At 44.3% G+C, this 14,343-nt stretch overlaps 1 protein-coding gene across 2 annotated transcripts in view; it reads left to right on the top strand.

Annotated features, from left to right (window-relative positions):
• LOC126334511 (leucine-rich repeat-containing protein 15) overlaps positions 1 to 14,343 on the top strand; it is a 143,407-nt gene that overhangs the window by 64,442 nt on the left and 64,622 nt on the right. The window lies entirely within an intron of this gene.

Below are 14,343 nucleotides of genomic sequence, written 5' to 3'. Positions count from 1 at the left end.
CGTTTGTCGCTGTTTGCGTATGTTAGTTTACCATAGCTGGCTATGCCCTAGCTATCAGTGTCTTTGGCCGCTTGTGCTTCCACCTGTGGTTGTGAGGAAGTCGTTTCTGAAAGTTTTTCTATGGAGTGTAGCCATGTATGGAAGTGAAACATGGACGATAAATAGTTTAGACAAGAAGAAAATAGAAGCTTTCGAAATGTGGTGCTACAGAAGAATAGATGGGTAGGTCACATAACTAATGAGGAGCTATTGAATAGAATTGGGGAGAAGAGGAGTTTGTGGCACATCTTGACGAGAAGAAGAGACCGGTTGGTAGGACATGTTCTGAGGCATCAAGGGATCACCAATTTAGTATTGGAGGGCAGCGTGGACGGTAAAAATCGAAGAGGGAGACCACGAGATGAACACACTAAGCAGATTCAGAAGGATGTAGGCTGCAGTAGGTACTGGGAGATGAAGAAGCTTGCACAGGATAGAGTAGCATGGAGAGCTGAATCAAATCAGTCTCATGACTGAAGATCACAACAAGACCAACGACATGAGTACATGTCGTCGTCAAAATGCAGCCTTTTGACTGTGAGTGTCCCTCAAGAGCCGATGAGTACGACACTTATTATATCGTTCTAATAATCTATCACACATACAAGTTCAGGTGCACTGACAGCTTAGCACTTAGGACTTACAGCTCCACATGTTGTCAGTGCACCTGAACTTGTATGTGTGATAGATTATTAGAACTATGGTAACATCGACAGTTCAGTATACATTTAACAATATATTACGATGTAATAAGTGTTGTACTCATCGGATCTTGTGGGACTCTCACAGTCAAAAGGCTGCATTTTGACGACGACATGCACTCATGTCAGATAGTTTTATATTCGGACAATATAGCTTTTGCAGTGTTACTTGAAAATGGCCATAAGGCCGAAATTGCAATAGCAAAATAAATATTTTATACAGTTAACGGCGACTACAATGTCTTTTAAGAAATATTATATGACTGTGAATCCCAGCCATGAGAAGTTAATTATCTGAATTCTGCATCAAAATGATCACTTTTCAGTATACTCTGTAGCGTTCCGGCAAAGGGTTCATCAAACCACCTTCAAACTAATTCTCGACCGCACCTCTCTGGAATAGGACGTAGGAAAGATGAACACCTTAATTTTTCCGTACAAACTGTGATGTCTCCTATTTTATCATGGTGGTTATTTCTCCCTTAGAAGGTTGGCGCCGCAAAATACATCCCAAGACTAAAAGAAAAGAACGACGAACCACGAAGAAATTAACCGAATGGGACGGAAATCGATAGGTGTGATGAACATGCACAGAGAGACAAATCCTTACAATTTCAGAAAATTGCATGATTTAATGAAGAGAAAGAAATTCACAGGTTGAGCAAGTCAAAAACGCCATGCTTCCCCTGTGGCCCTTATGCAAAAATTTATTCAGCTTGGCACTGATTGATGGGTTGTTGCATGTCCACCTGAGGGCTATCGTGTCAAATTCTGTCCAATTAGCGCGTTAGACAGTGAAAATTAGGAGCTCGTTGGAGGCCCCTCACCATAATGCTCCAGTAGTTCCGAATTGGGCGCAAGTCCGGCGGCGTTGCTGGTTAGGACAGGGTTTGGTAAGCACAAAGACAAGCAGTTGAAACTCTCGCCGTGTGCAGGCGGGCATTATCTTGCTCAGATGAAATGTAAGCCTAGAACGACTCATCATAAATGACGACAAAGTGGGCCACAGAATACCGTCCACGTAGTGCTGTGATGTAAGGCTGTGCAGATGACAACCAACGGGGTCCTGTTAGGAAATTAAATGGTACCCCAGACCATCGCTTCTGCTTGTAGGGCCTTTTGGTGGGGTACAGTTACGTAAGGTATCCAAGTGCTGTCTGGGGCGTTTCCAGATATGTCTTCGGCCTGGGATCTAAATGACTGGAGTGGAATTTTTTCGGTGATGAAACATTCATAAACAAGCAGCATGTTCAGTGCTGCACAGGGAATTTGAAATAGCTTTGAACGAAGAAAATGTTCAACAGGAAATGCTGCAGTTGCCAATGCCTATACTTCTCAGTACTAGGCAGAGCAAAAACATCCAGACGCAAACCACTCGACAGAAGATAAAGACAAAAACGAATATATATCTGCATCACATACATTGGTAGTATATCACCAAAGATTTCAAATATCTTCAAAACTCACAAAGTAAAAATTAGATTCTCTCATTTAATGAACTACAACAAAAACTAGCACACAACGTAAAGTGTAATCACCAAACATATTCATGGTCTGGAATATACGAAATAACATACCACAAATGCTCCATGTTCTACCTAGCACAAACACGCCGAATTTACATACCACGTATGTATAGAGCACTTTAAGGCATACACACATAAACACACACACACCAGGAGCACTAAACACAACACAATACACCCGTTTGGGAAAGCAGAGAAAAATGTCAGAGTAGTCCACCTACTGAATAAAGTTCATAATATGCATGCGTTGGGAGAACGAGATATTTTCACATTACGGAAAATGTTAAGGTAAAATATTCGACGAAGAGCTGCAAAAGTGAATCGGTGAATTTCATCAGATGTTCCGACAGTAGATTTAAATAAAAATGGTGAAACACAGATCCTTCTTTCAGGAGTGCTAGTTCTGCAAAATTTCGCAGGAGAGCTTCTGTAAAGTTTGGAAGGTAGGAGACGAGGTACTGGCAGAAGTAAAACGTGAGTCTTGCTTGGGTAGCTCAGTTGGTAGAGCACTTGCCCGCGAAAGGCAAAGGTCCCGAGTTCGAGTCTTGGTCCGGCACACAGTTTTAATCTGCCAGGAAGTTTCATATGAGCGCACACTCCGCTGCAGAGTGAAAATCTCATTCTGTGACCTAATGTTCTCTATATTCGCAAATAGTGACCCAATTTATTAAGATAAATACTTCTTGTATGAAACTACTGATATTCTGCAGACGACCCATAGCATCATGTTTGTTGAGTTCATGTAAAAACATCTTTGGAGCTCCAGTTTGTAATCCACACTTCTTCCCTCCGGGACTGTGTCTTGGGCACTGTGAATGGACAATTGTTTGAAGCAGTCATCGGCTTGTGGAGACAACTGATTCACTGTCGTGTTTTTATCAGTCGATAACGAGTCCTACAGTGTCGTAGATCTTTCGGAAATCCATCAAACTAATCTTCTGACTGAAAACTTCTTTACTTTATTAAAGTAGGTGGTATAGTCATCGGTGGCAGGTACAGAACAATGCTAGTTACAGTCGCGATGCGAAACTGTCACCTAGCGAGATGGCGCTGTGGTTAGCACACTGGACTCGCATTCGGGAGGACGACGGTTCAATCCCGTCTCCAGCCATCCTGATTTAGGTTTTCCGTGATTTCCCTAAATCGTTTCAGGCAAATGCCAGGATGGTTCCTTTGAAAGGGCACGGCCGATTTCCTTCCCAATCCTCCCCTAACCCGAGCTTGCCCTCCGTCTCTAATGACCTCGTTGTCGACGGGACGTTAAACACTAACCACCACCGAAACTGTCATTTTCAGGTAGGATTACTTTGGATGGAGGGATCGCTTTTGGTGATGAAGCAGGTCGAAGCAAATGTAGCTTGCCTTTTGGGCAAGAGTGAAAGGCGTGGCGGTAATGAACCGTTTCACGGAAATGCAGCACACTCATTTACCCTTATTCCAATACCTTGCAGCACAGTAGGCAATATTTCCTGCTTTGTTATAACTGCAACTGAGGAGAGAATCGCAAAGCAGAACTGATGACAACAACAAAATTATTCGTGGGCAGTCTTTCTGACTTGGCTGAGATGTCTTTTGCGGCGATCTCTTCATTTCCTCTCCGCGCTCACGATTATAAGTTGGACGTATTCTCATCTATATCTTTCTCTGCAATCGGTTTTGTTCTGAGGCTCTTTTTTGTACCATGAAAGTTAATCCCTGATGTCTAACATGCTGTTCCTTCTTGTACTCAATGTTCTTAATATATTCCTTTCTTCGCTTATTCTGCAGAGGACCTCGCTCATTTCTTATATTTTATTAGTTCACCAAATGTTCAGGATCCTTCCGTGATTCACTTATTGTTCTGTTTTCGAGCAATATCAGCTGAAAAACGAAGCTAGTATCTGCGACCCCATTCGAAGCAACTGCGCGATGCTATACTAGTCTTCAGTAGGCATACGTGTTTCGCACTTAACCAACTGCCACCCTGGTATTTTTGCCTTGTAATTTCCTAGAATTGCGCACTATTTTCGAGACATGTAAAAAATATGTTCAAATGTGTATGAAATCTTATGGATCTTAACTGCTGAGGTCATCAGTCCCTAAGCTTACACACTACTTAACCTAAATTATCCTAAGGACAAACAAAATGGTTCAAATGGCTCTGAGCACTATGGTCATCAGTCCCCTAGGACTTAGAACTACTTAATCCTAACTAACCTAAGGACATCAGACACATCCATGCCCGAGGCAGGATTCGAACCTGCGACCGTAGCAGTCGCGCGGTTCCGGACTACGCGCCTAGAACCGCTAGACCACCGCCGTCGGCTAAGGACAAACACACCCATGCCCGAGGGAGGACTCGAACCTCCGCCGGGACCAACCGCACAGTCTATGACTGCATGGCCTGAGACCGCTCGGCTAATCCCGCGCGGCTCGAGACATGTAGTTTTCATCATCATTTATTCTTCGAAAACGAGCTCTGAAATTCGGATGTCTAAATATGTAAATATAAACCCTTCGCCTATTGTGGTGGGGGGGGGGGGGGGGAGGGCAGGCGGGCTCGTCATGACCCCACCTTGTTGGACCGGCGCCTGGTGTCTTGCGTGAAGAGAACGAGTGATGTTTCACACGACGGATGATTCCCGAATTCGTGCAGCTACTGAGAGAGAATGTTCCACTTGGGTAACGAAATCCAGCCATAAAAAAATATATTCGATGGTTCTGCAGTAGGCAGACATTCTGACTGCACTGGCGGTTGAGTTAACGTTGCCTGTAGGGGAGTGGGGGAGCTGTCGCTGGCGACGCCTGTGCGGTGTACGCACGTACGCGGCACGCATATGGGGCGCGGTGAACGACCCCACCATGCAGGGGCCGCTGCGTACTCAGCAGAGGTCTGCCCGCCACTCACAAGTCAGCTGCGCGCGATCGCTCAGCATTCAGGTACCGCAGTGGAAAGGCGCGTTTCCGCAGGCCAGAAACAACTTTTACGTGCATGCCTCCACCCCGACTCGCGTTAAGTCAACTTACATGTTGAAACGCCCTACTTGTACACTGTCCTGTCAACTTACGCTTAAGTTACGAAAATTAAATTGTGTTTAACTTTCTTGCAGAAAGTAACCCCCGACCCCCAACAATCGCCTATTGTTGTTGTTGTTGTTGTCTTCAGTCCTGAGACTGGTTTGATGCAGCTCTCCATGCTACTCTATCCTGTGCAAGTTGCTTCATCTCCCAGTACCTACTGCAACCTACATCCTTCTGAATCTGCTTAGCTTACTCATCTCTCGGTCTCCCTCTACGATTTTTACCCTCCACGCTGCCCTCCAATGCTAAATTTGTGATCCCTTGATGCCTCAAAATATGTCCTACCAACCGATCCCTTCTTCTAGTCAAGTTGTGCCACAAACTTCTCTTCTCCCCAATCCTATTCAATACCTCCTCATTAGTTACGTGATCTATCCACCTTATCTTCAGTATTCTTCTGTAGCACCACATTTCGAAAGCTTCTATTCTCTTCTTGTCCAAACTAGTTATCGTCCATGTTTCACTTCCATGCATGGCTACACTCCAAACAAATACTTTCAGAAACGACTTCCTGATACATAAATCTATATTCGATGTTAACAAATTTCTCTTCTTCAGAAACGCTTTCCTTGCCATTGCCAGTCCACATTTTATATCCTCTCTACTTCGACCATCATCAGTTATTTTACTTCCTAAATAGCAAAACTCCTTTACTACTTTAAGTGTCTCATTTCCTAATCTAATTCCCTCAGCATCACCCGATTTAATTTGACTACATTCCATTATCCTCGTTTTGCTTTTGTTAATGTTCATCTTATATCCTCCTTTCAAGACACTGTCCATTCCGTTCAACTGCTCTTCCAAGTCCTTTGCTGTCTCTGACAGAATTACAATGTCATCGGCGAACCTCAAAGTTTTTACTTCGTCTCCATGAATTTTAATACCTACTCCAAATTTTTCTTTTGTTTCCTTTACTAGGTTCAGTAAATGCTGCTAGGTGGATTCGCCCTTATTCTGCCTTCTTTCGTTCGACAGCAAAGGTCTTGGATTGTTTGTTTATGTACGGGAATACACAGAGGAGAAAAAAGTCATGCGATACCCCCTAATATCATGTCGGACCTCCTTTTGGCCGGCTTAGTGCAGCAACTCGACGTGCTATGGACAAGTCGTTCGTAGTCCCTGCTGAAATACTGAGCCATACTGCCGTAATAGCCGTCCACAATTGCGACACTGTTGCCGGTGCAGGATTTTGTGCATAAATTGACTTCTCGATTATGTCCCACGCCCGGCCATCTGCGCGGCCAAATCATTGATTCGAACTGTTCAGAATATTCTTCAAACTAGTTGCGAACAAATGTGGCCCAGTGAAATGGCGCATTGTCATCCGTAAAAATTCAACATTGTTTTGGAACATAGAGTCCATGAATGGCTGCAGAGGATCTCCAAGTAGCCGAACAGTTCAGTTGGACCAGAAGACCGCATCTATTGCATGTAAACACAGCCCACACTATAAGGGACCCATCACCAGCTTGCTCAGTGCCTTGTTGACAACCTAGGTCGAGTCTGCGCAACACCCGAACCCTGTCATCAGCTCTTACCAACTGAAATCGGGACTCATCTGACCAGCCTATGGTATTCCAGTCGCCTGAACCCAGCCGATACGGTGACGAGACCAGGAGAGGCGCTGCAGGCGATCTCGAGCTGTTGGCAAAGACACTCGCATCGGTTGTCTGCTGGCATAACGCATTATTGCCATACTTCACCGCACTGTCCTAACCGATATATTCGTCAAACGTCCCTCATTGATTTCAGTGATTGTTTCACGCAGTGTTGCACTGTTGTTTACATTGACAACTGGACGCAAACGCCGCTGCTCACTGCCGGTAGCTGACGAACGTCGGCCAGCCTGTTGTCCGTGGCGAGAGGTAAAGCCTCAAATCTGGTATCCTCGGCACACGCATGACACTGTCGACCTCGGAATACCGAAATCCTTAACGATTTCTGAAATGGAATGTACCATGCGTCAGATAATTCCCGTCTTGCGGCCATAATCACGTCGGGAACCTCTTCACGTGAAACACCTGAATACAAATGACAGCTTCGCCATGCACCGCCTTTATATACCTTACGTCAGGTGATACTACCGCCATCAGTATATGTGCAATCGCTATCCAATAATTTTTGTTACCTCAAAGTAGTTAGCATTATGCCAAATGACGAGATTAGTCGTCAAATAAGTAAACAAATGCTTTTTAAAGTGGAAAAGTATTCTTTCTGGAAAGCAGAAATCCCTTTTAGTCATTTATTTGTGCTAAAGTAAAACAGCATTGTTTGAAGTGATAAAACGTATTCGAAAATTATTGTCGGTGAGGTTATGGCCTCGTGGAGTTCGTATTACTGCAATACAGACGATTTCTACATATCTACATGTACATCTACATCATACTCCGCAAGCCACCTGACGGTGTGTGGCGGAGGGTATCTTGAGTACCTCTATCGGTTCTCCCTTCTATTCCAGTCTCGTACTGTTCGTGGAAAGAAGGATTGTCGGCAAGCCTCTGTGTGGGCTCTAATCTCTCTGATTTTATGCTCATGGTCTCTTCGAGAGATATACGTAGGAGGGAGCGTTATACTGCTTGAGTCTTCGGTGAAGGTATGTTCTCGAAACTTCAACAAAAGCCCGTGTCGAGCTACTGAGCGTCTCTCCTGCAGAGTCTTCCACTGGAGTTTATCTATCATCTCCGTAACGCTTTCGCGATTACTAAATGATCCTGTAACGAAGCGCGCTGCTCTCCGTTGGATCTTCTCTATCTCTTTTATCAACCCTATCTGGTACGGATCCCACACTGCTGAGCAGTATTCAATCAGTGGGCGAACAAGCGTACTGTAACCTACTTCCTTTATTTTGGGACTGCATTTCCTTAGGATTCTTCCAATGAATCTAAGTCTAGCATCTGTTTTACCGACGATTAACTTTATATGATCATTCAATTTGAAATCACTCATAATGCGTACTCCCTGATAATTTATGGAATTTACTGTTTCCAGTTGCTGTCCTGCTATGTTGTAGCTAAATGATAAGGGATCTATCTTTCTATGTATTCGCAGCACATTACACTTGACTACATTGAGATTCAATTGCCATTCCCTGTACCATGCGCCAATTCGCTCCATATCCTCCTGCATTTCAGTACAATTTTCCATTTTTACAACCTCTCGATATACCACAGCATCATCCGCAAAAATACTCAGTGCACTTACGATGTCATCCACAAGGTCATTTATGTATATTGTGAATAGCAACGGTCCTACGACACTCCCGTGCTGCACACCTGAAATCACTCTTACTTCGGACGACTTCTCACTATTGAGAATGACATGCTGCGTTGTGTTATCTAGGAACTCTTCAATACAATCACACAGCGTTACATAGTTATTTTTTTATTTTATTATAATGATAATATTTTTTGCTTTAAATATTTAATGTAAATATTTCGGTGAAGTGGAAAAGCAAAATGTACCTTTAGAGATTTAAAGCTACTCTAGACCCTAATTAAAACACTATGTAATTGCAACAGTGATTGTATTGGCGCAGTTACTCACAGTAATGACTGTTCTGCACTAAGTTACAAAACTATGTACTGTACCGTTAAAGGAAACATTACATAGGGTGCCTCAAGAGGAATGGTCAGTATTCAGGGATATGACAGGAACGATCAGTCGAAGCAAACAAGTGCAGTAAACATCGGCTCTAAAGTATGAACCTCAACAGCTATGAGCACTTCTTCATCTTTCATGCTGTGAAACAAAACTCTTCTCTGCAAACTCTTTGCTTTCTATATATCTGTGAAAAGGTAGTATCGACCAAAACAAGAAAAAACTGTCTAGCAAAGGTGGGTTCTAAAATGCATACCTTAAAAGCTATGAGCCCTTCTTCAGTCGAAGAGATGTGTTTCGCAGCGGTTAAGAGAAGCAAATACTAATCTCTTACGGCATGCGTTTTGGAGCCCATGTTTACTAGAATTTTTTCCTGCTAATGGTCCAGTTCAACAGTACTGGTGATATATAAAGGGCGTTACAAAATTTATAAAACAGAGTTGCAGCAGTTTAAAGCATAATAATAATTACTTAGCAAATGCTTTATGTCAAAACTTTACGAAAACCTAATGAAAATATATTTTACCGTCCACTGCCTGAAATGATAACTGTAAATACCCACTAATGATCTACAGGGACCAGGTTGACTACCATTGCTTTAGATGGTGGAACAACTGTTAATTTGATTGATATATAGAGATTTATTTCACAAAGGTCGCCGATGAAATCAGTAAAAATACCCTAAACGTCGCATCATTCATCATCATGTCAGTGCCCAGTGTCACACTGCACGTGAAACAGTTGACTCTTCGAACGATGGAAATGGGAAAGGTTTTAAGTGCCAAATCCCACAATGGTCAGAAAAAAAAGAACGTATCAATTTTCGTACGTAATTTATTGGTATCCGAAAAACTGAAGGTATGCCGCCGACATCATCACTGCAGAAAATATTGAGACAGATCAGAAAATAAATACTGTATTAAGAAGATTCTAAGCACCGATAAGGAAATTTTTGTTTAAAGTGCCAATAATATAGGAGCACTTCGTTTTATTTGTGATGATACAGCAGCAATTTTATCTAGTAGTCAACAAAAAACATCAGTCCTTCCCTTTAGTTTTTTAAAATGACAATTACAAAGTTAAATTCAGGAAAAGAAGTTCCCACTTCTGGATTATTCCACAGCTGCATTCTTGAGATCTGATCTTACCACCTTTACTGTGAAACTCATTGTGCTTTTGAGAAGGAAGTAGTAACATCGTCAACTGGTTTTTCTGTTTTTCAACTGCTAATGAAGTACGGCACGCCATATACCTGCTAATGTCTTTCCTGCTTTGAATACAGTGACATTTTTCCTATCTCCTCTTTCACAGTGAGAATTTTTAATAGCTATTTGAGGTGGCCGAGTACGAGGGACTTCGATCATACTGCATTTGAAGAGCCGGCATTCACAAGTGTTTGAAAAGCTCCTTAAAATGAAAGAAGTCCGTTGTATACATTGGAATTACAGGAATATGTTCATAGCTTTAATTGACTCGACAGTCTTGTGTGAATCTTACAGAAAAAGCGACTTGTTCACCTTTCTACGTTTTTCTGCAATTGCAAAATCTTTGTCGGTTCCCAAAAAGCTGTGCCCACTCACCAAAAAATTGGCTCTTATCCCAAGTGAGATGGAGGAGGCATTGACGTATGGCGCTTGGAACTCCAAAGTGAAGCACTGCTAATCACAAAGGACATGCAAAACAATCTAGTAATGAACATTTGATACTTTTTCTCCGTGATTTGATACTACGTACACCTCTGGGGACATGAAACAGAGTACTGAGGTTGGTTGGTTGTTTGGGGGGAAGAGACCAAACTGCGAGGTCATCGGTCTCGTCGATTTAGGTACGGACAGGGAATGAGGTCGGCCGTGACCTTTCAAAGGAACCATCCCGGCATTTACCTGGAGCGATTTATCGAAATCACGGAAAACCTAAAACAGGATGGCCGGACGCGGGATTGAACCGTAGTTCTCCCGAATGCTTGTACTGAGAACACAACAGCACTGAAAACGTGGCACTTGGATCGTTTTCCATTCCACTCTTCATTTGACAGAGGAAGGCGTCGAATTAGTGCCTCCTTTCCCGTCCACCTGACTTGTTTGTTTTTGTTGCTGTGTGTCGAAACAAAACATTCGCGGACAGCGATTTTCCTCATCTCACGAAGTTGTTAAATCGTCCCAAAACAGTTTTTTGAGGTACCAACATGAGAGTGGTAAAAATGTTTCCAGAAGTGGTTCGATCCCATGCAAAAGTGTGTAAATATTGAAGACCAATATTTTGTGAAGTAAGAAAACGTTTCGTACCATTAAATATTTGTTACTCTTTTTGTAAAAACCTACAAGATGTCCATCGTACGCACTAGCGTTTGTAAAAACTGCAACATGACAGACGATTAAGTTGGTTTGAAATGAACTTAAAACCACGGTTAGGTACATGTCTTTACACAAATCACTAGGATTACAGAATTGTACATGATCTCCAACTTTAGGAGTTCACTGTGCTTTGAGTCCCCACCCCCATACGTTCCAATCTGCCACCACTGTATGGAATCACAAAGGACCGTCAAACGAACCTAGGGGTGGATGATCTTCCTCCACTGGTTTGTCAGAGTGTTCACGCGGTGTCAGCTGTGGCTGCCGCAGGTCTGTGGCGAATAAGAGGCTGGCCAACTGAATCTTGCACGTATTAGGTGGACAACGTGCCGCCGATGCCGATGCGTGCGGGTCATAACGAATAGGAATGAAATGGAGTAGTACGCCAAATCGTCCTACTGTGAATCTCTCTGTGGGTTAAAACTGTGTGTCACTAAGGACTTGGAGCTGGGACCTTCCGCAACCAACTCTTATACCGACTGAGGTGTTCACGCAGCTTTACTTCCAGTACCTCATCTTATAGGTCTCGAAATTGAACAGAAATTCTCCTCCATACCTTGCGGAGCTAATACTGCCGGAAGAAAGGATACAGAGCAGGAAATGGCTTAGTAACAGTCTAGGGAGTGTGTCGGAAGTGAGCCTGTGAGAGTGGATTGTGAGTCGTGCTTCGATAGCTCAGAGTAGAGCACCAGCTCCCGAAAAGGGAAGGTCACAGATGCAAGTCTCGGTCCGGCACACAGTTGTAATCTACCAGGAAATTTTAGATCAGCGTATGCATCGCTGCAGAGTGTAAATTAATTCTGGCGTCTTACAGTGCAATACAAATGCCGAACTTTGCACAAACCGTCAATGCAAGGGAATCGAATGTTCGAAAGTGACTCTCGGGAAGAAAGTTTTGACGGCGGTGGCATCTGCTAGCATCGAAAGTAAGGTAGTCATACTGCACTGTCACTCGTGTTCGAGTGGCCGTGATAGGAGTGGGATTTGTGTTCCTGTGTCTGATTTTTTGCTTTGTTTTCGTGACGTATTGCCAACGTTGCGCGGAGGCTTGATACTTTTCCTTTAAGTGTTAACAGAGACCCAATATCTGACTATTAAAAATAATTCATATTTTGCTATTCCTGGACAAGCCGACTGTTCAAATTAAGAAGGTAAAATCTTTTTTTTAAAGCAGAAATGGCGTCAACAGTGAAACAGCTTCATCGAGGTAGAAAAATACAGTTGTTGGGGCATTCGAAATAAAAAAAGACTACTCCAAAGAATAAAGCAAAAATATGATTTTTTGTGAAGAATACACTTATCAGCCAGGAGATTATGACCACCTAGGTAATATATGACCACCTACGTAATAGTCGGTATGTCTACTTTGGCACTGATAACAGCGGCTACGCGTCGTTCCATGAAAGCAACGAGGCCTTGGCAGGTCGCTGGAGGGAGTTGGCACCACATCTGCGCATACAAGTTACTTAATTCCCGTAAATTTTGGGGAGGGGGGATGAGCTGTGACGCCAATCACAGCCCAAATGTATTCAATACGATTCAGATCTGGCGAGTCGGGCGGCCAGCACATCAGTTGGAACTTGCCGCTGTGTTCCTCGAACCATTCCATCACACTCCTGGCCTTTTAACGTGGCGCATTGTCTTGCTGAAAAATACCACGGCATCGGGAAACACGGATAACCATGAAGGGTGTACAACGAGTGTACGAAATTCCTTGGCCATCTTGGTGCCGTGCACGATCTCCACTGGACCCATGGATGCCCAGAGCATAATGGAGCCGCCACCAGTCTGCCTCCGTCGCACAGGACAGGTGTCAGGGAGCTGTTCCTCCCGAATACGACGGATTCGCGCCCACCCATCGGCATGATAAGAAGGTATCGGGATTCATCAGACCATGCAGCACTCTGCCCTCACGCCAACGTCCAGTGCCGATGGTCACGTGCCCATTTGAGTCGTACTTGTCGGTGTCGTGGTGATAACACTGGCACATGCACGGGTCGTCAGCTGCGGAAGCCCGTCGTCAGGAGTGTTCAGACACACTGATACCTTGCCCAGTCTGATCTTAGTTCCACCACAGTTCGCCACCTGTCCTGCTTCACCAGTCTGCCCAGCCTTCGACATCCGACATCTGTAATGAGGTGCGGCCGCTCAACCCCACGACGTCTAGGTGCGGTTTCATATTGGTTTCGCCACGTGTTGAAGACACTCACCACAGCACTTGCCGAAAACCCGGCAAGTCGTCCAGTATCCGTAATGCTCGTGCCGAGCGTCTGGGCCGTCACAATCTGCCCTCGCTCAAACTCAGATAGATGGGGCGCCTTCCCCAGTCTACGCACGGACAGCGCGCTCACCGATATTACATGCACCATGCGTGTCTGACTAGCAGTCATTCCTCACCAGGTGACGCTGTTATTGCCTGGAAAGGTTTATATTGATAGTAGGTCAGTGATTATAATGTTCTGGCTGATCAATGTATGCAGCGTAAGTTTCGCCTCGCCACGGACTAGTCCCTTAAATGCTAGTGTTGTATTACCAACTCCCGTAAAATGGATTTGGTTCAAATGGCTCTGAGCACTATGGGACTCAACTGCGGTGGTCATCAGTCCCCTAGAACTTAGAACTACTTAAACCTAACTAACCTAAGGACATCACACACATCCATGCCCGAGGCAGGATTCGAACCTGCGACCGTAGCAGTCGCACGGTTCCGGACTGTGCGCCTAGAACCGCGAGACCACCTCGCCTGGCAAAGTGGATTTATCCTCATAACTTGACTGTTAATGTTCTGTTAACATTCCCCTCTGATCATGCTGTTTCTTTTCGTTGGCGTCCAGTCAATATCAAGATTAAGGCTAGGTTTCCAAATGAAGTGAAACTTGTACATACAGGCGCCCATAGCGTTCGTATTAGTCAAAGTGCGCGCCTAAGAGCCCTACTGGCACAATGGTACGCGAGAGGGAAGTCGACAATTGACTGGCGGACACGTCGGCTCGGGCTGCCGGCCCCTCGCATCCCACCCTATTGTGTGTGGGAGTGACTCACTGCTCTGGTTTTCCCCTACCTGCT

Source organism: Schistocerca gregaria, chromosome 1, assembly GCF_023897955.1.
Source record: "Schistocerca gregaria isolate iqSchGreg1 chromosome 1, iqSchGreg1.2, whole genome shotgun sequence".
NCBI lineage: Eukaryota > Metazoa > Arthropoda > Insecta > Orthoptera > Acrididae > Schistocerca > Schistocerca gregaria.
This window is presented reverse-complemented; position numbering and strand designations above follow the sequence as displayed.